Source organism: Geospiza fortis, unplaced genomic scaffold (genome assembly GCF_000277835.1).
Source record: "Geospiza fortis unplaced genomic scaffold, GeoFor_1.0 scaffold468, whole genome shotgun sequence".
In the NCBI taxonomy this organism is placed as follows: Eukaryota; Metazoa; Chordata; class Aves; order Passeriformes; family Thraupidae; genus Geospiza; species Geospiza fortis.
The window spans coordinates 335,495-350,488 of NW_005054502.1; the positions used below are offsets into that span (position 1 = coordinate 335,495).

Sequence of the window (14,994 nt, forward strand, 5' to 3'; positions counted from 1 at the left end):
TGTGTATGTGGTGCTTGAGGATGTGGTTTAGTGGTGAGCATGGTGTTGGGTTGATGGTTGATTTGATGATCTATAGAAGTAATTTCCAACCTTAACGATTCTATGATTCAACACAAAACCTACAACAGAGCAAGCTCTCAGCCAACATTTGCCTGCATCAACCAACATCCTTCATGCCAGTCCATACCTGTGAACCCTGGCACCTGAATATTTGAAGGTCAGGTTAAGAAAACCCCAATTTTCAGAGCCCAACCAAGTGAGGGTTGACAACAGAACAGCAACATCTTTACTCGTGATAATGCAACAGGACAATAATTCATGTGGGAGGGAAGGGTAGGCTGAATTTAGAGAGGGAAATGTATACTGAGGCAATTTATGAGTTTGTTAATCTGGAAGTCTGCATCATATTAAGCGTGGCACTCAATGTTGAACTCACATGTGGTTTCATCAAGCAGTTATTTTATAGCACATTGTGTCTCCACTCATCTCCTCACAGATGCATCAAGGTGACAAATGTCAGCAATAAGGGAGAACATGATGAGAGTTATTTGATTCAATTCTGGTTACAGGATCTCCTTTATGTGGGTGCAGACACTCACACTCAGAACTAAAGAAAACACAGTGATGGGGCAGGGGGAATCTGTGCATCAGCAGCCAGGCATGATAATTTTTAATCAAACACAGCCCTCTTGACACTCCTGGCTCTGATGCTGCTGCCAAGCCACACTGCAGATGTGTTTGTCTGCTGGCCTCTTGCAGTTCACAGAAGATTGAGTTTGAAAAGCCCTGCCTCACTTCTGACCTACTGACTTTCTGTTTTCCTCACCATAGCACGTGACTCAGATGAGCCAGGCAAACATTTGGATCAATTCTGTGCAGTCAAGTCAGATATTATGAATTTATAACAGCTACAAGCAACTTTCTCCTAGAAAAAATTTCCCCCTGTGTTTATATGATATACATTCATTTTGTAAAGGATCAACAGGAGGAAGTCAATTTAAAAAAATAATTAATAAAGTTACACACTCTAAAGACCTTGGAAAATTCCAGGGCAATGCAAGCACAGCTGGGGAAGAGGAAGAGACTCTAAGAAAATTTATAGGCAAGATGGTCTCTGGCAATGCTGCCTTTCAGTGGAAATGCAGGAAAAACAAAAAACAAAATGGTCCCAAGTCAAGAAATTCCAGATTCTCAGAAAGAACTTGGAGAAACGTTAGAGCTGAATCCAAACTTTCTGGTTTTGGTCTAAAAATTAGGATCCTGACAAATGCCCATTGCTGATGTAACTCTGTTCATAAAACCCTCTTCTTTAGCATGTAATGAATACACACTACTCTTAAAAATCTACTCATATAAACTAAACTTTTGAGAAACCAAGTTTTGACATTTGGGTTCAGTTCCTGTGAGCTGAGAACATTTATAATCAGCAAGCCCAGGTGCCAGCAGGCCTGGAGAGGCAGCACAGGCTGTCAGCTGAGGCAGCAGCCTGGGAACCTGACCCAGCCAGGCTTGGGCAGGCTGAGGGGGACACCCAGATCCACCAGGGCTGGAGCCAGGATGGCAGAGCTTGGGGGCTCACCTGGACAAGAGAAGGTTCCAGAGAGACCTTAGAGCACCTTCCAGTGCCTACAGGGGCTCCAGGAGTGCTGGAGAGGGACATGGGACAAGGGATGGAGCGACAGGATAAGAGGGAATGGCTTTAAGCTGAAGGAGGGGAGATTTAGATTGGAAATTGGGAAGGAATTGTTCCCTGTGAGGGTGGGCAGGCCCTGGCACAGGGTGCCCAGAGCAGCTGGGGCTGCCCCTGGATCCCTGGCAGTGTCCAAGGCCAGGTTGGACAGGGCTGGGAGCACCTGGGACGTGTCCCTGACCATGGCAGGGGTGGGACAGAATTGGCTTTAAAGTCCCTCCCAACCCAACCCATTGTGGGATTCCAGGATCTCTGTCAGTACAGAGTTGCAAGAATCACTCTTCTGCAGAGAATTTGGGAGGGAAGACACTGTAAAACCACTGAGTGAGGGTGGCATGGTTGGAGGAGTCCAGCAGCTGCTGTGAAAGGCTCTGCCTGAGGCATTTCACTGGAGTGCAGTGCAGACAAGTTCTCCATGTGCCAGATCCCACCCTGGGGGAGGCAGGTGCAGCCCAGAATCCCTCCAAGAACAGCAGAGCTCCTGTGCATTCACAAGGGTTCGACCAAGGGCCTCCCACGCTGGGGAGGCACCCAGGAAAAGGGATTTTTGCACCATAATTGATTGCACAGCATTCCACTTCTGGTCATGCCTCTCAACTTTTCTCTTTTTAATTTGGATAGTACGTAGATTATCCTGCCCTAAAGAACTGCTCTGATCTGTGCTGTGTCTAACACAATGCAGCCCTGAACCGCACTGGGGGAGGGAAGTGCTTCAATGACAGCAAAAGTTAGGGAGTATTTCACTTTTACAGATCCATATATAAAAATAACGAGCCTTCCTCTGGGAGAAAAAACATCAGCTTTTATAAAAAAGTTCCAAGCAATAATTACAATTTTATTTTTTGCCGCCCACAAAATAATGAATCACAAGCTATTCATGGCCTTTTGTGCAAGTGCTGACAGTTCTGGGGAGAGTGGGGAACCTGGATCCAGCAACTGACAACACCAACAAGAAGAATACCTATCCACCAAAAAGCACTTATCAAAATAATTTGTCTTAATTACTAAAAAAATAACCTTGCAAACAATTGCCATGGATAAATTATTCCCAGCGTCCTATTCATCACATCTGATTTTGTTTAAAACAATGTGTGTAGAGATACAGGAGGAAATCCTATGAGAAACACAACTTTCTCAAAAAAGTCCTGATAAGAGGTATTATTCTATGACAGTGGAAAAGATGAAAAATATCCCCTTACAGAGCTATCTCTGCCAGAGAAAAGAACTCACACCTTGTTTAAAGGGATTTTTTTCCGTAGGAACTCTACCACAGTCCTTTCTTTCTGCAGAGCTTTGGAGTGGCAGCTTTACCACAAACTCTTCCCTGGGATATCCCAGGCACATCTCACACCACAGGATCCAGAGAAAAACCTCAAGTCTGGCCATCCTAGGGGCTGAAAACTTGTGATTCCATCAAGGTAACCACTGACATAAATAATATATTAATATAATAATATATAAATATAATAATAATATATAATATATAAATTATGCCTAAATATAACAATATTTTTATATAATAAATATATAAATATAATAATATTTAATATAAAATTCAACTGTGAATAAATTATGCCCTCTAAATTGACCCCAAATAGACATATATTTCTTTTTTTTTATTATTTTTACAGCGTGAACTTGAACAGGTATCCTGTCCTCCAGGACCTTCACAAAGTTGCTCTGCATGCTCCAAGATCAACAGATGAGATCCACTGTCCTATTTACAAATTTCCAAATTTGTCTATGGAACTTGTGTGGGCAAGATCCATCACTTAGGAGTAGGTGAGAGATCATGAAAACAGCTCCCACCAGGAGAAAATAAATAAAAGACAAGCCAGCCTTTTAAAGACAAATGTGGTTTTCCTCATTATCCTTAATGAAAATTGACATATTGTGATTTAGGGTCTGACAGCCTTCTTTAGGCTGATCACAGAGCTGAAGCTGATGGGACTTATTCTCAATTTATGGGCCTATGTGTGCAAATAAAAGAGATACAATCTGCTCTGGCACCAACAAATCACTTGTCACAGTTTCCACTCATACAAAGGACTAAGGAAGGAATTAACATGTCACAAATGGAAATTATTGACTAATAGATGACTGAAAGTGTCCTGAATGCCTCCAGGCAAGAATATGAATAAAACAAAAGGTATCTTGGAGAAACTCTTGTTTAGACTGTTGCATATCCAATTGGGGGAAAAAAGAAACAAAAATGTCATTGAGTTTCATTGTTTTGTTTACTTCCTTACAAAAGCTCAAGTTTCCAACACTACGCTAAACTGAAAAAAAATGAAATTTGGAGGAAAAATATTATCTGTGCTGGATAAAAGTTCTTTTTTATGTTTATTTGACAGAAAACTATAAGCTCATTCAAGCAAATTGAGCGTAAGGTCAATTAAACATGGTGTTCTTGGATCAACAGGTTAAATTAATTAATATCTTGCTGGTTTTATCCTGACTATGTAAAAATGAATGTGTTATGCTCAGATCAGTCAGAAGCAAGAAGGACGGGGAGACTGTAAATAAATTCATTTTCAAAAATCCTTTCCAACGGCAGGAACATAAAACGCCACTCACTCCTAGTTATTAAACATACCACTGAAAATTGGGGAATTAAACCATGAAGTGCTCTCTAGCTGGCCATAAATTTCAATTTTTCCCCTGCTTGGTGGATAATGATGCCTTGATAAGCGTCCTATTATTGATGCATCTGCAGCCCAGCTCCTGTTTGCGGAGCCGAAACGCTGCTCTGCAGCAGATGGTGGCTATTGTGTTTACACATCAGCACTTTATGTTTGCCTTCTCTCACGTCTGCAGTAAAGAGAAGGCTGTAATTGAGTTTTTAATGGCTTTGCACATTGTTCATTAAGTTTACACGAGTGTGCTCTGACAAATGACAGCTGAAGGAACGAGGAGCCGCCGGCAGCGCCCGGCAGACCTTGGCTGGTGCTGTCTCACTGCTGGCTTTGAAGAGCTGAGCTGCTTCAAAAGTCAAATTACAGCAACCAGGAAAGACTTGAAAAAGAAGCTGTCAAAATGCTCTGCTGCAAAAATGAGGCTTTTAAAAGCCTGAGCACCAAACCCAGGTGTATGGTGTTGTTTTAAAGAGCAGGCTCTTCCTGACATAAAGAGGCAGGTTTGCAGCAGGTGCACCAGCCTGTTTTCAGACACAGTTGTGTTTATTGCCAGAGAACAACTCTATCTCCCGGAAAGTGAGTCTGACACCTGTCCTTGTTAAGGCAGAACAAGGCAACATGGGATAATCTGGGCTGAAGGGGCCTCAGGCCAAGCCCCTGCTCAAAGCAGGATCAGCCCTGAGCTTACCACTGAGCCTTCCATGCCTCCCCAGAGGATTGCCCATCCCCTCTGGAAAACCTCCTCCACTGCTTGACTACCCTCATATTTTTTCCCTTTTATTCAGTCCAAAACCTCTCATTTCCAGTTAGATCCTGTGTCTCTCATCCTCCAGGCACCTGCTGTGGTACAAACTAACCCAGCGCTCCTGATCCCCTCCTGGTAGGAAAGGATTTGTGAGGTGAGGCTTCGCTTTGCAGGAGTGCTCTGACCCTTCCCCAGTATCCCATTCCCTGGGGACAGGAGTGGGGGCACTTCAGTACCTCATACACTGAGACAGAACATGGGAGCCTTTCCCTTTTTCCATCCTTTATCACAGGGATGTGCAGAAGCACAGATCAGAGCAAGGGGTCTCTCTGAACTGCCTCCAAGTCACTCTGAAGGCCACAGAACAGACACTGAACACTCCATACGTTAAGTATGACAAAAAATGTTTGTGGACAATATAACAAAAGTCCGTCTACCTCCACAGTTAGTTTCCAGCAGTGGCAAAGCAGCCACCTTAAGCAGAATATAAGAATTCTTCACAGGGTGCTATGAAGCAGAATTTACCATTCCAATCTTCTGACAATCAGTAATATAAAGATTTTTTTTAAGTCAAGAGCTGCATTAACCCCATTTATTAATTAGCCACAGAATGATCTTTCTCTCATCATTTTTGTTGAGTCAGGAGTAAGACTCTGTCAATGAGCTCTGGAGTTTGATTATACTTTGTGCTAGTGAAAATAAATTAATATTTCCATGCACTTTAAGATTCTGTAACTTAATTTGTATCTCTTATTTCATGAAATTTATGATTACCTACCTGCTGCACATTTCCTACATTTTTACATCCATTTTTGTGTATAACACTGGAAAAAGGCTCAGAAATCTCTTCCCCTCACTGATGTACTACAGACAGCAGCGTTTGTACAAACCCAGAAATTCTAAATTTCATAAGCACATCCCTTTTCCATGTATTAGGGCAAAATCAAACCCATGGGGTTTAATTCTTAAATGTGAGTCATACTGAATTAATTTAGCTATGAAATTGTTTGATTCGCTGATAAATATGAATATAAATGGCAATGAGTTCAGTATCATTCATGAGGACAATTCATTCACTTGGGAAATTGTTGGATAATAAGGAAGAATTTTTTAAAGAGACAGTCTGCTGTTTGTAAAAAGCTTTTCTTCTGGAAATGAATGCTATTAAAAGTATTATGATTTTGGGAGATTTTTGTAAGAAAAATCTTCTCAGAATGAGACTGATCTCATATTACCTCAAAAATATTTGCTGTAGATATTTAAAGTAAAGATTGTCACATAAACACTTTCTCAGTCCTCCCTGAGAGATGAAGTGTGTGCAAAAGTGGTTCTGCTTTGCCCACTTCCAAAAGGCCTTGGGAGGGGAGAAGCTTGCAGCGCCTTTGCTTTATACATAAAACCAAATAATTGTGGGACTATGCTCAGAATTAGGAAAAGCAGGTTCCCACAGGTCCATGGCTGCCAGCTGCAGACTTTTCCACTGATTCCACAGCCTGAGCCATGGAATGACTGAGCCCTGCATGACTGCTGCATTTCAGTGTATGCCCAGACACCGCTGCCCACAAAACACGAGTGCTTTGTTAGCAAACTGCACTCCTCTTACAAATGCTGTCCAAAGCCTGAATCGTGGTGACCCACAGACACTGAAAGATGCTCACAACCCAGAATTGATGCCTTATGAAGGCTACACCCAAGATGAACCAAAACGGTCCCAAAATGCACGAGCGGGCATGGGGTCTCTCCCTTGGATCAGTTCTGCTCCATTTGCATCTTGCAGTTCATTGTCCCATTCCAGCTTTAGCCCCTGCAGTCCCACCCTGCTTGTTTTTCTCTCTCCAGCCCACGGTGTTTGTGCTCTTGGGCCTGAGATTTGGATCATTTGTCCTTGGTGCCCAGCTGGAGCAGGAATTGTTTGATCTCCCTGCTCTGTGAAGAGAGCTCACCATCCCCTCAAATGAAGCTTAGAATTACACACTAAAGCAGCACAGAATCTGAAAAATACAGAAGCTAAAACCTGAGGCATCAGAATTGTGTCCAGCCAAGGGGCAGCTTCCCTTTATCCCCCCTGAAGTTAATGCTGAAGAAAGGATCATCTACTGCAGAGGCTTCACCAGCCTGGATGGGGAAGATTAAACTACCCCTGAGAGAAGAAACAAGTCAAAACTACATCATGGATTACAAAGAAAAAAAAAATAAAAATCACATTTTAATGACTTTCTGGTGATTCAGAGTCACCGAACCCTCTTCAACTACAAAATCCATATGGGAGGTGATCAAGTGACAAATAAGCCAACAAATGCCTAATTAGCAGAGGGCTTTAAGGGGGATAATGGGATTCCTGCAAGAGGCTGTGAAGCAGGGACTTGGGAAGGACTCCACTTGTTAATGGGATGCTCTTTTAACCTTGCAAGATTATTTAAATCAATAATAAAAATAGCTGCTTCTGTTGCTAAAAGCATTCTTCCAGCAGTGTAACATTTTGTGCAACTTTTGGTCACATCACTCTGTGGCCTTGACAAGGACAGCCAACGACACAGACTGAGAGATTTGCAATAGAAAGATAAAGTTCAGGACTCTGGTTCTGACTTCATAATTTCCTCAGTGACACAGGTTTTTATTCCTTATTGGCCTGGAGAAAATTCAACTGAAACACGAAGACAGAATTCTTAAGAATAGCAATGAAAAGCAGCACTTGGGAGAGTGAGAGTATCCAACACAGAAGAGACAAGGGGAAGTTTTTAAGCACAGGAGGGATTTATTGCCTCAGTTTTTCACCATGGCATGATCTAGAAGTGCAAGAAAACTGACTGTAACACCTCAGAAGTGACAAGGCAGAAAAAAGAAATAACAGCTCTTTCTCTATTGCCTGTTTCTGGCCTCAGCTACAGGCCAGAGTGGTCTCGAGTAGTCTGTACTCCATATATAAACCTGTTGGATCCAGTGTGGAAAATCAGCTCAAAAAAATGAATTCTCATTGCTGTGGACACGAACACAGCAATGATACCTCACTGCACTTCCAGCCATTTGTTCTAAAGACATTTGTTGAGTCAGTGAGCTCCTGAAGGCATTGACATCGAACATTTCTAGTCTATAACAAGCACTGCACAGTTTATCACAAAGATTCATGACAACATTTCTCACTTCAGTGGTGCAAGGTGATCCAGCATGGCTTTCCACCTGCATCTCTAGAGCACAGAGATGTCCTTTCCTCCCTAAAAACCACCAGCTAGTATAGCATCAGAGCTCCAATCACATTTCCCTCTCCACCAACAAACTCACATTTTTATTTACCACACAAATCATTGTCCAGGAGAATTCAGAAGAACACCTCTGCTCTACAGCTACAGCCATGTGGCAGCTCTTCTGTGTATCAGAGAATCCCAGAATGATTTGGGTTGGAAGGAACCTTAAAAAACATTTAATTCCACATTCTTGCCATGGGCAGGGACACCTTCCACTGTCTCAGGTTGCTCCAAGCCCCGTCCAGCCTGGCCTTGGACACTTCCAGGGATGGAGTGTCCACATGCACAACATATCTCATGCTTCTCTCTAGAGTCCACTGCTATTTCTAGAACTTTCCTCCCATATTTTGTTAACTTTTCTTTAATAAAAGCCCAAGTGCCACAGCTGAGAGCCTGGGTTCACTGAGAAGCAGAAACTTATGTGTGCTGTAGAATCAGAAACAATTCCATAAATCTCAGCAGTGAGAAACTTTTTTAATAGACTCATTGCCAGCATTCACTATTGCTAAGGTCACTGCAGTAGTTTCCTTCAACAGTGTCCTTATTCTATTATTTACAAGCATGGTATAAATTGTTTGGCAGGGATATTAAAAAAAGGAGTCCATTAACAATGGAGTTACGCCAGTCTATCAGGTAATGGCATTTGTAATAAAAAACATACAATTTGCTGTAAACAATAGTCAAGAATTCTCTGCAAATTTAATTTTGTTATGTGATTATCTTTCAAAACTGATGAAAATGTACACTAAACCTTGCAAACTGAAGAGCTTTATTTGCTTTTCATTTCCAGTAGCCTGACAACTACTTATCCTACCAATCAGTAGCTTAACACTTTGGTAAAATATAGGCAAGTGATTTAAACAGTTAATAATGTTTATGTAATTAAATGGGCAAGTAAAAAATAGGCGTAATAGCCATTATCCAACATAATATCTTCATTTAATGGCATCAAAATTCCTGTTCTTAACACCCAAGAGCTATATTGCAGCTGAACCTTGAAAGTGAAGTCCAGGAGACATTGTGGGGACAGGAGTCACAACCTCTGCTCAAAGGCTCTTCCACAGATGTTGCTCAAGAAGGCTCAGGATTCAGCAGAATTCACCATCCCTTCCTCACTTGATTTAACCTGGGGCATAACCTGCTGCCAAATGCACCTCTCTCTCTCAATACTAACAGGAGAGGAGTTCAGACGAAATGGTCAGTGCTTTTTGAGCAAGTAATTGCTGCTTATTCTGTGTGCCTCAGCTTTGTATTCAAACACAGTGCTTATTTTTAAAATTAAATTCTGTATCCTGTCAAAACCCTATGGTTAAAAATAAAAAACTCTCCAAGCAGGTGGATACAGATGCAAAGAGCACATGTTTTAGGTTGGTGACTACAAGCAGCTGAATAATTAAATCGCTGCATCTCAGCCACTGCAACATCAGCTCTCCTTGGAGGGGGCAGCAAGCCAAAAAAGTCTGGCGCTTCCCAGGGTAAAACCTCTCTCCAGAAACAGGATCTGATATGCTTAAATGTACATGACATGCACAAAATTTGGATTAAAAAGTCAGGTTTCCAGTGCTCTCTATCCCATGAAGATCTGATTTATGTAATGGTGAAAAGACACAGAAAACATCTTCTAATAACACATGATTATCCTTACAGACTGCTCTGCATCACCCAGATCCAGTGGCTGATCAATTAAGTCCTTACAAATCTAACAAGAATCCTTTGCAAAGGCAGCCTTTGTTCTCGACTTTTATTTTGTGTTGATCTTATTTTCCAACTCGTTTTTTTCTCTGAACACATACTTTTATTTTTGCCTAATCCTCTCCCCTAACAACAATGTAAAAGATGAAGGACAGACTACAAACTCCATTCTGCCTCCTTCTCCCTTCCCAAAGATGCAGCAGCAGTTGGCTGCAGCCTCATGTGTGAGAGGTGCATGGATGAATGGTTCCAGGTTCACAACAAGGAATTACGATTATAATAATAATTCATAATTGAATTTATTTAATTTGGCTACTCTGAAGCTGCTGAGGTTGAATGCTCTCAGGTGGTTACCCTGGTGTTGTTCAAGGTTCTCAGGCTCCAGTCTACTGTGTCTAAAAAAAGCCTCTGTGTCTCCAAAGCCTTGCTAGACCATCAGCTGAGACAGCTCTACCCAGAGCCTCCTGCTCGTGGCAAGTTAATAAACTGTGCTTATCTTCGTGCTGCTGTGGTTAATTAAAACTGACATCAAATCTAAATTGCTGGGCCAGTTGGACCCTAAAGGTTGAACCAACAAGGGCTTTGTGGAAACCACTCTTGAATTGCCTTTGGCATCAGCCAGGCAGCTGCCAGAAGTATTTTGGTGCAAACATCACTTTTCTGGGCAGCACTGAGCTCCACAGCTCAGGCACATATTTATTTTCAATACATTGGGCTCTCTGTTTGCTTAATCATTAAAGACAAATAGCTAAATATATTTTATTACATAATTCTAGAGTATTAGGAGCGGTTTCCATGTCAGCCAGAATTAAATGTCTCATTAGCAGGCATGCAGCTCCATTGCCAGCCAACATTTATGTTCTCTGCAGCTCAGCTAACATTTCCATATGTTTTGTATATGTAACATTTTCTAGGAAACTGCAGAGGGATTATTACCTTTTCTATTTGTGACAGAAAGCACATATTAAATGTAATGCCAAAAGGCAACCAGAGCAAATGTCGTCTGAAAAGGAATTGTGTCTTCAATTTTACATAACTCTGCTCTAACCATATGGTCACTTCTGTGTACATCTAAGAAATCAACACTACAGCTCCAAACTCAGAATATGTTAAAGGTCAAAGGCTGAGCTATTTTTTGCACCAAATTTTCAACTTTGATGAGCTCAGTTTCTGAGCACTGGGTGCTGCTGAAGTCACTGCTGCTATTCTGGGAGAGCTGCAGCATAGCCAAGGATGGAATTTGGCAGAGTGGGCTCAAAAATAATTAAGGCCATCTCACAAGCCACCACAGAGGATGGCAGCACAACAATTTCTGCAAAGGAGCAGCTCCAAAGTGCCAGAGCAGAGGCTGGTGCAGCCCCAGTGGGGTGTGCTGGCACAGGGGGAAGGAGCCACGGCCAGCCCACGCCTTTCCCAGCTGTGATCACCAGCATTTGCTCATTCCCATGGGAACTAAATTACACCACATTTTTCTTCTAAACTCACTGTTTGTTTGCCTAGCTTAACTCCTGTTAGACCTGCAGCAGCCTAAACAGGGGGGCTGCTACCAGCACCCTCTTTTCCAGGGGATTGTAGCGTTCAGGGGGACATTGTTCAGCTGAATGGTTCTGACTTATATTTCAAAAAAAAGAGAAAAGGAAATGCCAGCTTGAAGCAGCTCAGTTGCCCAGAGTGGCTGGTCCTGGTGTTCACAGAAGGTGCCTAAGTCTCTGTGATAACAGGCTAATTTAATCCAAATAGCAGCTATTTCTTCATCAAATTATTAATTTGGCGACTGGTTCACACCACAACACAGTGTTTGTGCTTAAAGAAATCCAAAACCACACAGTTATAATTAAAGATTATTAAACTATCCATCATTACACCAATCATCATTTAAGGAAACATCTGATAGCACTGAAACTTGACAAGTATTTCTGCTCAAATAACTTGACACTTGTGTTTAGTAACAAAGCATTTTTTGAGTAGCTTGAAACATGCTGCCTTTGAGCCACTGTATACGTGCCCCTGCTTTAATCAAATAGCCTCTGTACACTTATAGGACACATAATTTGCAATATTTTATCATGTTTCACTTCTTGGTCTTTTTGATATTAGGCAGAAACAGCATTACCAGTATCTACAAAGGCTGTTAGTCCCATGTGCTTTTTGAGCTGGCTGCCTGTGTAAACATTTTTTACTAAATTGCCCAAAAGTACAGAGAGATTTATTTCCTGTGGACTGCAGTTCATTTAGAAATAAACAGTGTTATGTGCATGTTGTTAAATTTTTATTAGAAATTAATGGTATCTACTGAATCACATTTTCTATTCCTGATTTTGAGCTCTGCAGGCCATGGCAGATGGACTTGATAGCACTGCTTGGATGGGAGCTTCAAATATTGTAACTGCTGAGTTCCCTGATCCATCTAAATCCACCTTTTTCCTGTGGTTCCTGCCTCAGCAAAATGATTGGTTCAGATGGCCAGGAATACATTGAGTTTGTAGAGTAAGCAGAGTTCATAGTATTCACCAAAAATCAGAAGCTCTTTATGATAAACTGCCCCCAGCCTGCCCCAATGTGATGAGCTGTTAGCTTATCTCTATTTCCTCACAGCCCCCCACACCTTTTTCTCTCAATGCTACTTTAGTTATCCAATTGTCCATATTTTCTCACAGAATGGAATTTAATGCATTATTAGGAAGGACATGTGGGCCATCAGTTGTGAACCCTCTGACACTTTTGACTATTTGCTGTCTGCACTCGCCTTCAAAACCCACAGGGAGTTTTGTTTCCCCCTGAGGATTACTTTAGATAATAAACTCTGAAAGGTATTTCAAAAGCTCTGAAATAAATCCAGTTTAAATCCGTTATTACACTGGCACAGTAATTTCTGCACAATAGAAAGTCAGAGTTTTCCTCTGCAAAGGTTCTGATGCTGAGTCTGCCGTGCTGGACCCACCCTAAATGGATTCATCTTTTTATTATTGTTTTGATCATTTTCCCTCCAAGCTTCCTGGAATTATCCCCATTTTCTCTTCTTCAAAGAAAAAATTCCCACTGCTTTTCTATTTACTGCTCAGTTAAACAGCTATGAAAGAAATACATCAGCAAAGCAGGCACTTCACTCCAAAATCCCCTCAGATGATCCAAGACTTGTTGTTCCTCACCAAAATGATAACCAGTCGTTTGCCCAACACTTCCTCGCTCTGACATCCACCAGAAAGGTCCATAAAAAGACACAGTAATTTCTAGAATTAACACTAGTGCAAAGTAATCATTTGGAGCCTCTGAAGCGTGCATTTTTCTCTAAGTGAAGCAGTTAATTACTGCTGTTCTCACTGACTCACCAGTTCCCATTTCCTGCAACTAGGAGATTTAAATAAACCTAGAATCTCCTATTCTTATTCTCAGCTTCTCTCTTCACCCCAGTTTCAAGTCCCTACACTACAGTTTGAAATTATTCTTAGTAGACTCCTTTTCATTTTGGAGACTTGAATGCCATTTTTATCCTCAAAGTTTACATTTATTTGAAAAGCTGAGAGATTTGGGGCTACTCAGCCAGGAGAAGAGAAGGTCCTGGGTAGACCTTAGAGCCCCTTCCAGAACCTAAATGGGCTCCAAGAGAGCTGGAAAGGGACCTGTGAACAGGGGGGATAGTTTTAAACCGTCAGAGGGCAGGGTTAGATGGATTTTAGGAGGAAATTCCTCCCTGTGAGGGTGCCCAGAGCAGCTGTGGCTGTCCCTGGATCCCTGCAAGTGTCCAAGGCCAGGCTGGACAGGGCTTGGAGCAACCTGGGACAGGGGAAGGTGTTCCTGCCCATGGTAAGGGGCGGGATGAGATCTCTGTGGTCTCTTCCAACCCAACTACCATGATTCTGTGTTTGAAACACATCCAGATCCACACTACAGCTGGCAGTAACTTCCTGTGTACAGACTCATCTGAATTCTTCCACTGGAAGCAATGGCAAGATCTGCACGCCCTTCAGTTAAAAACCAGCTCTCTGACACACTTTCAATTCACTAATTCTATTTATCAAAATTGCTGTAATTTAAGCAGGTGTAAAACATTTGGGGGGATTACACATTTTGCTCATTAACAGACAAAGAATACCTAGAGATGTTCCTGGCATAAATAGGAATAAAAACTAAAGTTCTAAATTAAACATCTTGGAACAATATAAAACACTGTGGCTTGATTGGATGTTAGGCAATTACAGCAGAGCATTTCAGATGGCCAAGAGGTAAAGTAGAAACTTCTGTCATGTTTTAGAACCTGAATGCAGCTTCAGTCCTGGCAGGACTTCAAAAGGGAACAGAGATTTTTCCACAGGCAAGGCTTATCCTACAATTCCAACACTTTGCAGTTGAAACAGGTTGTAAACACCTTGAGTAGAAGGAACTCAAATTAAAACACACTTGAGCAGTTCTCTGGGGTTCTGATCCTGCTCTAAATGACCCAGACAAATGAAGCTCCCCCTGAACTCAGCATGATCAGCATCAGTGCCAAATTATTAACAAGCATTTTCTCAGTAGGATTATCTATCCCTGAAAAATAATTACCCCTCACAGCCTTGCAAACAAAAAAGCCATTTATGTAGGATTTACACTGAGTTAGCTCACAAATTCCTACACACAGCCTGACCTTCTAAGCATGCAGACACAGTTAAGCTTGCAGTTTTTTCATTAATCTCTGCTACACAAATCTAATCCAGGATGATATTCCTACTCCTCCCAGTTTAATATAAATTCCACCCTTACTGAAGAGTTGTGTTCTAGACAGTTCCAAGCATGACACTGTTCTGATATGGATTTGGGGATGGAGATTTTCCCAACACCCACATCCGGCTCATTTTTAGAAGATGGTTTAAACAGTTCTAGCAAAAGCCAGGATGATTTTCATTCAGCTTTTCACTTGTAAATTCCAACTGAGTTGAAGGAATAGAATTTGGATGCCATCCTCCACATGCAGACACACAAACACACACCCCAGGTTCCTGTCAGCCTTTG

At 41.8% G+C, this 14,994-nt stretch overlaps 1 protein-coding gene across 1 annotated transcript in view; it reads right to left on the reverse strand.

The window, feature by feature from the left end:
• PTPRT (protein tyrosine phosphatase receptor type T) overlaps nucleotides 1-14,994 on the reverse strand; it is a 345,910-nt gene that overhangs the window by 295,844 nt on the left and 35,072 nt on the right. The gene's annotated exons all lie outside the window — the stretch shown is intronic.